Genomic DNA, 12,653 nt, shown 5'->3' on the forward strand with positions numbered 1-12,653 from the left:
ATATACATATATATATCCAACCAAAACCTTCTCCAGTCAAGAAAAGAGATCCGGGCCACTTGGAAGTGCAAAGCGTATTTTATTCAATGGCTTTCTCGACGCGTTTCACAGTAAGATCTGCTTTTTCACGAGACAGAAACCAAACAGGAAGTGCTCAATATATACAGTCACATGGTATTCAATTCATACTCATGGAAAACAGACTATAGGTATATCTGCGGGCTGAGTCCGACCGTTACAAAAACTCATTATGCAACAGAATGAAACATACACGTTAAAGCTGCAGTAAACAATAAGCGTGGATTTCCAAACATTATTTAAAGTGAAAAAGCAGTGCATGGAATTAGTGCAAAAAACAAAGGTTGTGATTGCTCGGTTACGGTCTTAACTCAAAATGTGATATATTAGCTCACATCGATATTTACAATAAAGCCCCAGTGGGCGCCGTAATAGTTCTTGGTCATACCAGTCACTCGTATTCTCAGAGCGAATACTTAAAATATTGGTAAATAATGCATGAAATCAAATGACATACGGACAGTAGTTGTAATCCTTAGTCGGAATGTGATGTGATTAATCACATCAAAAATGCAGTAAGGCCCAAGTGGGCACCATGACAGTTTTGTATCAGAATTCAATCATTCATACTATCAAAGCGTACTGAAAGTGTCCGAGCATATGGTACCTACACCATATTATTTCAATTAAGCCACAGTGGGCAAAAGCACTAATTATTCCATAATTTCAACGTAGTCCATTCATACACTTCAAGCTCGTCTGAGGCTCCAAAAGATCGGACAGATTCCCAAATATGATCACCAGCCAACTCTGTAAACGAGAAAATAAGAGATATGCAATCAGTGACTGTAATACAAGTGAAAAGTGATTAAGAAAACAGTATAAGTAAAAAAACGGCAGGTATATACACAGACAAACCAGCATACTAACCCAGATGCACACTCAGTTCCTCATGTAAATTATGGTCATTCGGTTGAGTAGTCCTGTATTTGATAATCAACCTCCTCATCTCCTTAATACGGTCTCCCCCTCTTTCCCTCATGGGAACTGTTTCCAGTACACAAAATGACAGTAAATTCGCATTGCCTTTATGGTGTGTTGCGAAGTGCCTCGCGATGGGATATTGCTTATCTCCATTGGTTATGGCTCGCATGTGTTCGAGCACTCTTTTCTTGGCCTGATGTTTGGAGCTGCCGATGTAGTGTAACTGGCAGGGGCATTTCAATGCGTATATAACATGATCTGTTAGACATGTTACATGCTTGGTAATTTTGAATTTGCTGGAATCTTTGGACAGTTGTATTTCTTTGATGTTTTTGCTGTTGCGACAGGCTTTACACCTGCCACAAATGTAAAAACCTTGTACCGGATTCCTCTGTTTCACAGTTTTGGGTAAAAGAGTGGAACAGAGAAGGTCTTTCAGGGATTTCGGTCTTCTGAAGGTGAGTTGGGGGTGCTCAGAGATTTCCGGAGCTAAGTCTTTGTCTAGTTTCAGTATATTCCAGTATTTGCTCAAAGCTTTCCTCACTTCCCTGGAGTCACAGTGGTAATCGGTAATAAATCTACTGATCACACCTTGGTTCGGTTGACTTTCTCTCTCTTTTGGGCTGAGAAGGCTTATCCTGTCTCTTTCTTTTACCTTAGCCAGGGCCCTGGCTATGCATTTGCGACCATACCCTCGCTCTTTAAACCTTTCACTCATAAGGATCGTTTCCCTGTTGTAGTCTGTTTCATTAGAGCAGTTGCGTTTGGCTCTAAGAAATTCTCCTACAGGGATGGAATTAATGTGATTGGTCGGGTGGCAGCTCGAGGCGTGTAGTAAGCTGTTGCCAGCTGTACTCTTTCGGAATAAGGTCGTGTTGAGAATGTTATTTTTACTCTCAACCTTGACGTCTAAAAATTCAATGACTGTGGGGTTCGTATGACATGTGAAGCTAAGGTTGAAGTCATTGATATTCAGGTCTTTGACAAAGTCTATTGCCTCTTGTTGGCTTCCGCTCCAGACAATAAAAATATCGTCTATATAGCGTAGCCAACAAACAATTTTGGTAGAAAATACCTGGGACTGATAGAAGGTAGGAAATTGACCGCGTTCTAAGGAAGTATCTGCATGCCTCAATGCCTTGCTGGTGGGGAATACAAGTATAGAGGCTATTCACATCTAGGGTCATAAACAGCCAATTTGGGTTCCAGGGCATGTCGTTAATTTTTTGTAAGAAATGGCCTGAATCTCTAAGGTATGAGGGTAAGTTCTGCACTAGTGGTTGTAAAAAGAAGTCCACATACCTGGAGGTGTTTTCCCAACAGCTGCCCCTAGATGATACAATGGGTCTCCCAGGGGGGTCAGTCATACTTTTGTGAACTTTTGGCAGGAGATAGAGAGCGGGTATCTTAGGGTGTCTATTGAGAATGAAATTAAATTCCTCTCGACTAATGAGCTTACTCTCCCTCCAGACATTAAGTTGTTCCGTATATTTGGAGACACAAGCGAGATAAATTGCTCTATTACTTTTCTCGTACTTGGTGCAATCACTTAACTGAGATAGGCCTTCATTAATGTATAGATCACGAGGTAACACCACCATGTTTCCCCCTTTATCAGATTTTTTTATCACAATTTTTTTGTCATTGCACAAAGATTTGATAGCCTCGAATTGTGCATTGGTTAAATTACGCTTCACATGATTATTAAGCCTAGACAATCTTTCAAATTCTTTAACCATCGCTTTCTCGAAGATATCAATGGATTCGTTAACAATTTGCGGTAAAAATACAGATTTCGGTATAAAACCGCTTTGATAATTCAAACCAATATCCACATCATCGTTTATCAGATTGAGCATAGGGTTATCGGGTGTGTCCAAGTCTCCCTCCAGTTCATGGAGTAGATGCAGCGTTTCCACATCTTCACCTGTGATACTGGTGGGCACTTGCACCAACTCGCGGGTCTCAGTAGTAAGTTTCGTAGCATGCCATTTCTTTAAACGCAGCTTACGAGTGAAATAGAAGAGATCAATACGACTTTGGGTATAGTCAAAGGAAGAGGTGGGGCAAAAGGATAATCCAAGGGACAATACCTCTTTCTCAGCCGTATTCAGCTCTCTGGTAGATAAGTTGATTACTGTATTGGACTCCATTATTTCCCTCTCCTCTGGCCCCTTGTTCTGGATCCCACTGGGCTCGATATGTTGCTGGTATTCATATTCACATTGTTTTTTCCGGCGCCTTTCCCGCCTTGACCTCGTCCTTTTGCTCCTCCGGTTGGTTTGTTTTGCCCAGTTAGTCTTCCCTGGGCTACCATAGCGAATTCCATTAAAATCTTGTCTTTTGGGCTCATGAGCTCCGGATTCTGTGTTTTGCTCGGCCCGGCTGGGGCAATGGCTTTTTCCCTTGAATCATTGGGATCCCTTATATTTGTAGCAGTGGTCCCATCGGAGGGAGGAGATGGTGTACACTCCTGTGTAGTGGTTGTCCGTAAGTGATCGTATCTTTTGGCAAAGGTCAACACCTGGCCGCGTTCGTAGTCATTGCGGTCTCTAATAAATTTACTTTCTTTCTTGTCCCGTATTTCTTTTTATAGTTTTTCCAACTTGATTTCAAACTTTGCCATTTCACTATCAAAGTCTTTTTCATTTTCATAAAGACCTTTTAGTTGATTTGTAATGGCCTCAATCTCCGCAGCCAGTTTTTCACAATGTTTATTAGCATATTTCACGAGAATTTTGAGCATTCTCATAGAACATTCGTGACTGTTCCCCGGCCATTCTTCCACCATGTCAGGGTCGGGGTCTGCGAGTGTTGGCGTTGTGTAGATCCGCAATCCCCTCGGTATTCTGTCCACCTCAATGTATTTTTGCAGTGTGGTGGCTTCCCACCACTTACTTTGTTCCGTCACCAGCAGTTTCCATAAGGCATTCCAAAGGTTTTGCTTGTTTGGGCCAATGTTCCTCTGATTAGCATTCTCAGAGGTATTGCTGGTTGTGGGTGAGTCGAGGTCAGTAAACATACGGCTTGCTGCTTCATCCTGCCGTTGGCTCCTACTAGAAGCCATTACTGGTATAGTTCAAGTTCAAAACAACTTTATTTCGATTCATAACGAATCATAAAAAGCACGTAGACATGAAATACATAATTAAGGGGTACAGTTACATCGGGTTGCAGTCGCTGTTAAAATAGAGCAATTAAAATATTTACAAAATTTTTAAAAAATGCAGAAATTTTTCGATAATTCCATCGGGTGTTGTCAAAACTGTTAAGTTATCTATTTCCAGAACGTTTTTTAAGGCGAAAGGCAGCTACCAAGAAGTTAGCGACACTAAACATAGTTAGTGGTGAATCTAACTTTTTTAAGTAAAATAGGGTAGGCTTGATTTGAACGAACCCCTTGTTCTTAAGCAATGGAACAATATACTTTTTCCTGGGCAGATCATATATACCACAGAAGAACATAAAATGAGCAGTGTCCTGCAGAGAAAAACCGTCACATTTGCAGGCCGCTAAGTCATCTGGCTTGGCCCATACCTTCGAGTCATTGAACAGAAAGTGAATCTGGTTAAGTCTTAGTTTGGTTAATAACCAGCGATGTAATGGAATAGACACTACTGTTAAATAAGGTTCAATGGCCGGTGTAGTTTTGGAAATATAGTGCTCCCTCACAGTGGGTTTTGCAAGCTCACAGCTCTCCCGCTCCATTTCTCTCACTTTGGAAAAAGTCACTTTGAACCATTCCAGGTCATTCTTAACGATGCAGTCTGGTTTATGGAAGAGATCTGGGCGGCCCAGGGAAGTTAGTGTTTTTTTAATATATGCTAGCCACGCGATATTTTTCATATTGTCCAGAAGTAGGCAGTCTCTCATAATTGTGTGGTTCAGAGTTAAATTGGAGTTCAGCCATGTTTTTAACCACATCAAGATAGGGGATTGTTTGATGATGTCACTGATGTACCCCTGGCCTAGTTCCATATGGACAGAAAAGGTGGCTGTAGATTGAGGTAATCCTAGAAGCATACTGGTACAGTTCTTTAGGTGTATGCGGAAAATACTGCATATTTATACATATATATATATATATACATATATATATATATATATATATATATTGAGTAGTTCTCGCCACACGCAACCACGTACCCAACTTTTTTGGCAAGGTAAATGACGATGAGTGAACCCGTTATCTAGTGCCAGATATTCAGTGCTTTATTAGTGCAATTTTTAAAGATCGCCCAGCATGTCCGCCATGCTTTTCTCTTCTTTTCAGGGGCTTGATCACATGACGTGTTGCAAACACTGGAGAGGGTACTTATAGTTTAAAAAGGCGGGGAATAATGGCCACGCTCAGTGCAGGAAATCAATAGAAACTGAAGACATATTTACAGTGGTTCAGTTTTGATTTAAATAACAGACACAATGTCTAAAATCAATGTCTAACCATTATATAAATACAATAATAATAAATATGTGCAAATATACATCTATAAAAAAAAATGTAATATTTGTATAAATACATTTCAATTCGTATTTGCTATTTCAGTATTTCAATATTGATTAACTGCATATACAACCCAAGTGGGTTACTATCATGTATTGAACTATATTATTTAATCAAATATAAACTATATACTCCTCTTCACAGTGTAAAAACCAATGTGCTATTTGTGTGCAAATTCTACTATTAAGTGAAATTTGTGCAAATGTTAAAAAAGGGAATGGAAGATTAGCCTATTTATGGTGCTTGTTTGTTGCTGTTATACTTTCTCTTCCCTGACAGGCCACAAAACTGTTCCATAATACCTATATAAGGAATGATGGTTCCCATAAACAATACTTCTCATAAAAATTGATTTCCATTGAAAACTGCCTTGGAACTATAAGCAGGTATACAGATCTTCACTTGAATTTAGACCTGCCGGAGTCTTACTGTCAAGTTCCAATATGTATCTTGTCTCTAGGAGGCGTAGTTGTGTTGTGCTTCTCTGTTTCCTCCTCGCATCAATGGCAGTACAATATCAATTAAAAAATATTGTAAATGTTTGGGATAACTATCATGTACGTTTTCGAAGTGACGGGCCACTGGATATGCTTGATCTTTGCCAGTAATGGCCCTAATGTGCTGCAATATCCGTTTTTGGGCGGGCAGTCGGGTACTCCCCACATACCGCAGCCCACACGGACACTGCAGCACATAGACTGCATAATCTGTATTTATATATATATATATATATTTATTTATATAGGACATTTTGCATTGCAAGTCAAAACGGTTGTTAACCATCGCCCAGTGGTGTTAGTAAATCTATTTATCTGTGAACCCGAGCATGTGTTGGAGCCTGCTCCTTATTCCGGTGTGGGATTTGTATTTATATATATAAATGTCCTTGCAGACGCATTTCGGCAAGCCTGCCTTTTTCAATGCGGATTACAACAAAGGGCCTGATACACTGATGCGCTTTCATTGGAGAATGTTCAGTAAACGTGAGAGGGCTGCCAATCCTGATGTAGTACTGAATTTCTTGTGGCTTAGCCTACTCAGCCCTCCCACTGTTGTTACATCACAAAGTTCATTTGGCCCATTTACCCCATTGCACAATACTTAGATTCTTTAGTCTGGCAACAGTTTCGTAATAGTGACCTGTTAACCCTTTCGATGCTAGTGACGGAACGGTTCCGTCACGCGCGCCGGTTGGGCTGTGCTTATGACGGAACCGCTCTGTCACGGCCACAACCGTTTCTTAGAACCTTCAGCACATCGCGAAAATTCGCGCCGCGCTGAAGGTGTTAAAGCAAGTATATACATATATATGGCCAAGAATCCCCTAGGGAAGAACCAATCCCATCACCTGATGGTAGAGAATGAAGAACCCCGTCTCTGCTTCAAGGATGACAACCTGCAAGGGATGTCAGACTGCTGCGTGTCGACGATTCAGCATGCAGGACACTGTGTCAGCTTGGAAGGAATTCTCTTGTAATTTGCAGGGGAGAATAAGGGTCTTATATACTAGAGTGGTCACTCCATGGGGTTCTTCTGGAATCGATATGTTTTGAAAACAATCATAAATGTTTTGAAAACAATCATAAATGTTTTTCCAAGCAAATGCGATCTTGCACAGCGGGCTGTTGGCCAAGGATGAAAAAGTGGTGACCCTTATACAGAATGATTATGCATTTCCTGAGGGCATGTTCATGTACTTCAGGTACAGGGATTATGATAGAATACTATAAGCCTGGTGTTGAAGAGACAGGAGCAAGCTACTATGTAAAAGGTCACCTGTTCAGAACCGTTCTTGTTGTGTGGATGGGACAATGTATTTATAAAAGGGTATACATGACAAGACTAGCCTAAGGGACATGACACACACTCCTCATCAAAAGGTCATCAGGGTCATCTAAATAAAGCTAAGGCCATGAAAAGCATAAACAACATTTATAACTAAGCTACTAAAATTCAAAAGCCTGTAAAAATGTTCATTTAAAAAAAATCATTATTCCCTAAAGGCGTTAAAAAACGTCCTCTAAACTTGTGTATGCTGTTTGTAAAATAGTAGATTATTGTGATAAATAAAGATCAATGTCCAGATGTAGGTTCAGGAGCCATTTAATAGCCTCATCCACGAACAGCCAAAGTATAACTGACAAAACAAATCATTGACCATTCTAAGAATGATCAGACAAGAGAAATCTACATTCTATGAGGAAGCAAGTGTTAGTCAGCAAAGTAAGACATCACACTGTTATTACTACACTGAGGACCTTGAAAGCCATTATGCTTAGTTAGAGCAGAGAAGGGGAAAATAAAACAAAAGTCTGTTACAACCTTCAATTTGGTAAATGTTTAAAAATGCCGAACAGTTCCCAGCACAGGAAAGGCCGGATTGTTTATGAATTCTGTGCTGAGGACTCAACACCCCTGAACATTGCATCTGCAGGTGGCAATCCCTCCAGCACTTCCAATATAATGAAGAGGAAGAGGGAGCAAAGATGGTCACCTCTGTTTCCCACAGCAGCCGCTGGAGAAGAATTACATGCCTGCACGCCTGGAGCTGATGCCTGTACCTCTGTAGCAGAACCGATTTCCCTTCAAATAGGAGTGGCAGCATCCCTTAGGAGCTCTAGAAATGCCATCATCAATATGGGAATAAGCTGTGGACAACTGTACATGTGGGCCTGCAGGTGCTCCAGGAGCACATCAATGTCCGGCGGCGCAACCGCTGGAAGTGTCAGACACAGGTCCAACATGCATCCAAATCCGCAAAAGAGGCAGCAGAACACAGGTAGGACACAGTCTGGCCAGACTGGCCTAAAAGACATGAACCAATGCTCACTCAGCTCTCAAAGCGGAGGCGTACCCAGGTAGAGCACCATACGCTCATGACAACGTCGTTCCAGCAGTGTTCTCTCCATGTCTTTAGGGATTGAAACATTCATAGCGAATCAATAGGATTAAAATCAGGGTATCTGCCACTGATAGTAGGTCCAGAGGAAGCCCTCCAAAAATGCTTCCAAGTACGGAGTGTATGAAAGCTGGAATTAATCTGAAGATGGTCTGAAAGGTGGTTAAGAGACCTGAACCAAGACGCTTAAATAAGTGTACGATCCCCTTTGTATCAGACATGTTAAAGATACGATTAATTATTTCTCCGAAATGGATCAGGAAGTTTGTACGGACCAGGGCCTGTATCTCTGCCGAACACCTTACAACCTGGAGACCAAAACTCTCTTGGGCTGAAGTTAAGACCACATTTTTTTGAAACAACATGGCTTTCAGTCTGCTCAGTGAATGAAACCTTATACTGGAAACATTCAATAAAGATCACAGTGGTGCCTCCCTAACTAAGCTAGCTGGTGGAAACAATACTTGCTTACAGCACACAGCCCTGAAGGTTACAGTGGCTATATATGCAATGCCTGGCGCCATCCTGCAACAGCCTTGATCATTCAGCATTTGAATAATTCCCATTTAAGAGTAACTCGAAAATGGGATGAATCACTGCAGCTGGGGAGCCTTTCAAGTAGCAAGATAAGTGCGCTATTGAATCATTACATGCTCCATGAAGCGAGACCTTTCCAAACACTAAAGACCCACTTAAAGCCTTCTCACAGTCTGTACCACTTAAGAAAACTTCAGTGTCCTTATTTCTACACCTATATCTGTTCAGTAACTCCCAGGTTTCCAGTATGTACCCTATACCCAACGCTTAATACCTGCTTGGATGTATCTAAGGGGTACAAAAGGGGGTGGTGATGGACGGAGCATCTGAATCAATCAAACACTCACACCCAGTCAAAAGATCTGGGTTTAATCCATCACCATTCTTTAGCCCACTCTGCCACCCCAGTTCAGACATGGCTATATGCAAATCAGTCTGACCCTGTGCCTCATGGGAACAGTCCAGCCCGAACTGCCAAGCCATGTCTTCCGTGGACCGGAAACAAGCTTCCGAGGACCGGTTTCTGGCATTCCAGCCGTCTTCAGCCCGGCTTGCTTGAATCCAGTGGCAAAGTGAGCAAGGGACTCACGTCTGAGCATACCCTGCCACACCTATGGCGGCCAAAAGCGGTACAAAAGGGGGTGGTGATGGACGGAGCATCTGAATCAATCAAACACTCACACCCAGTCAAAAGATCTGGGTTTAATCCATCACCGTTCTTTAGCCCACTCTGCCACCCCAGTTCAGACATGGCTATATGCAAATCAGTCTGACCCTGTGCCTCATGGGAACAGTCCAGCCCGAACTGCCAAGCCATGTCTTCCCTGGACCGGAAACAAGCTTCCGAGGACCGGTTTCTGGCATTCCAGCTGTCTTCAGCCCGGCTTACTTGAATCCAGTGGCAAAGTGAGCAAGGGACTCACGTCTGAGCATACCCTGCCACACCTATGGCGTCCAAAAGCGGTACAAAAGGGTGTGGTGATGGACGGAGCATCTGAACCAATCAAACACTCACACCCAGTCAAAAGATCTGGGTTTAATCCATCACCGTTCTTTAGCCCACTCTGCCACCCCAGTTCAGACATGGCTATATGCAAATCAGTCTGACCCTGTGCCTCATGGAAACAGTCCAGCCCGAACTGCCAAGCCATGTCTTCCCTGGACCCCAAACAAGCTTCTGAGGACCGGTTTCTGGCATTCCAGCCGTCTTCAGCCCGGCTTGCTTGAATCCAGTGGCAAAGTGAGCAAGGGACTCACGTCTGAGCATACCCTGCCACACCTATGGCGGCCAAAAGCGGTACAAAATGGGGTGGTGATGGACGGAGCATCTGAATCAATCAAACACTCACACCCAGTCAAAAGATCTGGGTTTAATCCATCACCATTCTTTAGCCCACTCTGCCACCCCAGTTCAGACATGGCTATATGCAAATCAGTCTGACCTTGTGCCTCATGGGAACAGTCCAGCCCGAACTGCCAAGCCATGTCTTCCCTGGACCGGAAACAAGCTTCCAAGGACCGGTTTCTGGCATTCCAGCCATCTTCAGCCCGGCTTGCTTGAATCCAGTGGCAAAGTGAGCAAGGGACTCACGCCTGAGCATACCCTGCCACACCTATGGCGGCCAAAAGCGGTACAAAAGGGGGTGGTGATGGACGGAGCATCTGAATCAATAAAACACTCACACCGAGTCAAAAGATCTGGGTTTAATCCATCACCGTTCTTTAGCCCACTCTGCCACCCCAGTTCAGACATGGCTATATGCAAATCAGTCTGACCCTGTGCCTCATGGGAACAGTCTAGCCCGAACTGCCAAGCCATGTCTTCAATGGACCGGAAACAAGCTTCCAAGGTCCGGTTTCTGGCATTACAGCTGTCTTCAGCCCGGCTTGCTTGAATCCAGTGGCAAAGTGAGCAAGGGACTCACGTCTGAGCATACCCAGCCACACCTATGGCGGCCAAAAGCGGTACAAAAGGGGGTGGTGATGCTCCGTCCATCACCACCCCTTTTTGTACCGCTTTGGGCCGCCATAAGTGTGGCAGGGTATGCTCAGACGTGAGTCCCTTGCTCACTTTGCCACTGGATTCAAGCAAATCGGGCTGAAGACGGCTGGAATGCCAGAAACCAGTCCTCGGAAGCTTGTTTCCGGTCCAGGGAAGACATGGCTTGGCAGTTCGGGCTGGACTGTTCCCATGAGGCACAGGGTCAGACTGATTTGCATATAGCCATGTCTGAACTGGGGTGGCAGAGTGGGCTAAAGAACGGTGATGGATTAAACCCAGATCTTTTGACTGGGTGTGAGTGTTTGATTGATTCAGATGCTCCGTCCATCACCACCCCCGTTTGTACCACTTGTGGCCGCCATAAGTGTGGCAGGGTATGCTCAGACGTGAGTCCCTTGCTCACTTTGCCACTGGATTCAAGCAAGCCGGGCTGAAGACGGCTGGAATGCCAGAAACTGGTCCTCGTAAGCTTGTTTCCGGTCCAGGGAAGACATGGCTTGGCAGTTCGGGCTGCATTGTTCCCATGAGGCACAGGGTCAGACTGATTTGAATATAGCCATGTCTGAACTGGGGTGGCAGAGTGGGCTAAAGAACGGTGATGGATTAAACCCAGATCTTTTGACCGGGTGTGAGTGTTTGATTGATTCAGATGCTCCGTCCATCACCACCCCCTTTTGTACCACTTTTGGCCGCCATAAGTGTGGTAGGGTATGCTCAGACGTGAGTCCCTTGCTCACTTTGCCACTGGATTCAAGCAAGCAGGGCTGAAGACGGCTGGAATGCCAGAAACTGGTCCTCGGAAACCTTGTTTCCGGTCCAGGGAAGACATGGCTTGGCAGTTCGGGCTGGATTGTTCCCATGAGGCACAGGGTCAGACTGATTTGCATATAGCCATGTCTGAACAGGGGTGGCAGAGTGGGTTAAATAACGGTGATGGATTAAACCCAGATCTTTTGACTGGGTGTGAGTGTTTGATTGATTCAGATGCTCCGTCCATCACCACCCCCTTTTGTACCGCATTTGGCCGCCATAAGTGTGGCAGGGTATGCTCAGACGTGAGTCCCTTGCTCACTTTGCCACTGGATTCAAGCAAGCCGGGCTGAAGACGGCTGGAATGCCAGAAACCGGTCCTCGGAAGCTTGTTTCCGGTCCAGGGAAGACATGGCTTGGCAGTTCGGGCTGGACTGTTCCCATGAGGCACAGGGTCAGACTGATTTGCATATAGCCATGTCTGAACTGGGGTGGCAGAGTGGGCTAAAGAACGGTGATGGATTAAACCCAGATCTTTTGACTGGGTGTGAGTGTTTGATTGATTCAGATGCTCCATCCATCACCACCCCCTTTTGTACCGCTTTTGGCCGCCATAAGTGTGGCAGGGTATGCTCAGACGTGAGTCCCTTGCTCACTTTGCCACTGGATTCAAGCAAGCCGGGCTTAAGAAGGCTGGAATGCCAGAAACCGGTCCTCGGAAGCTTGTTTCCTGTTAAGGGAAGACATGGCTTGGCAGTTCGGGCTGGGCTGTTCCCATGAGGCACAGGGTCAGACTGATTTGCATATAGCCATGTCTGAACTGGGGTGGCAGAGTGGGCTAAAGAACGGTGATGGATTAAACCCAGATCTTTTGACTGGGTGTGAGTTTTTGATTGATTCAGATGCTCCGTCCATCACCACCCACTTTTGTACCGCTTCTGGATGTATCTAAGGCAGTG

The 12,653-nt window shown here is 44.2% G+C and overlaps 1 pseudogene; it reads right to left on the reverse strand.

The window, feature by feature from the left end:
• Positions 1 to 3,154: 3,154 nt before the first annotated feature.
• Positions 3,155 to 4,069, reverse strand: LOC147712135 (uncharacterized; annotated as a pseudogene).
• Between the last annotated feature and the right edge of the window lie 8,584 nt (positions 4,070 to 12,653).

This window comes from Lissotriton vulgaris, chromosome 5 (genome assembly GCF_964263255.1).
Source record: "Lissotriton vulgaris chromosome 5, aLisVul1.2, whole genome shotgun sequence".
Taxonomy (NCBI): domain Eukaryota; kingdom Metazoa; phylum Chordata; class Amphibia; order Caudata; family Salamandridae; genus Lissotriton; species Lissotriton vulgaris.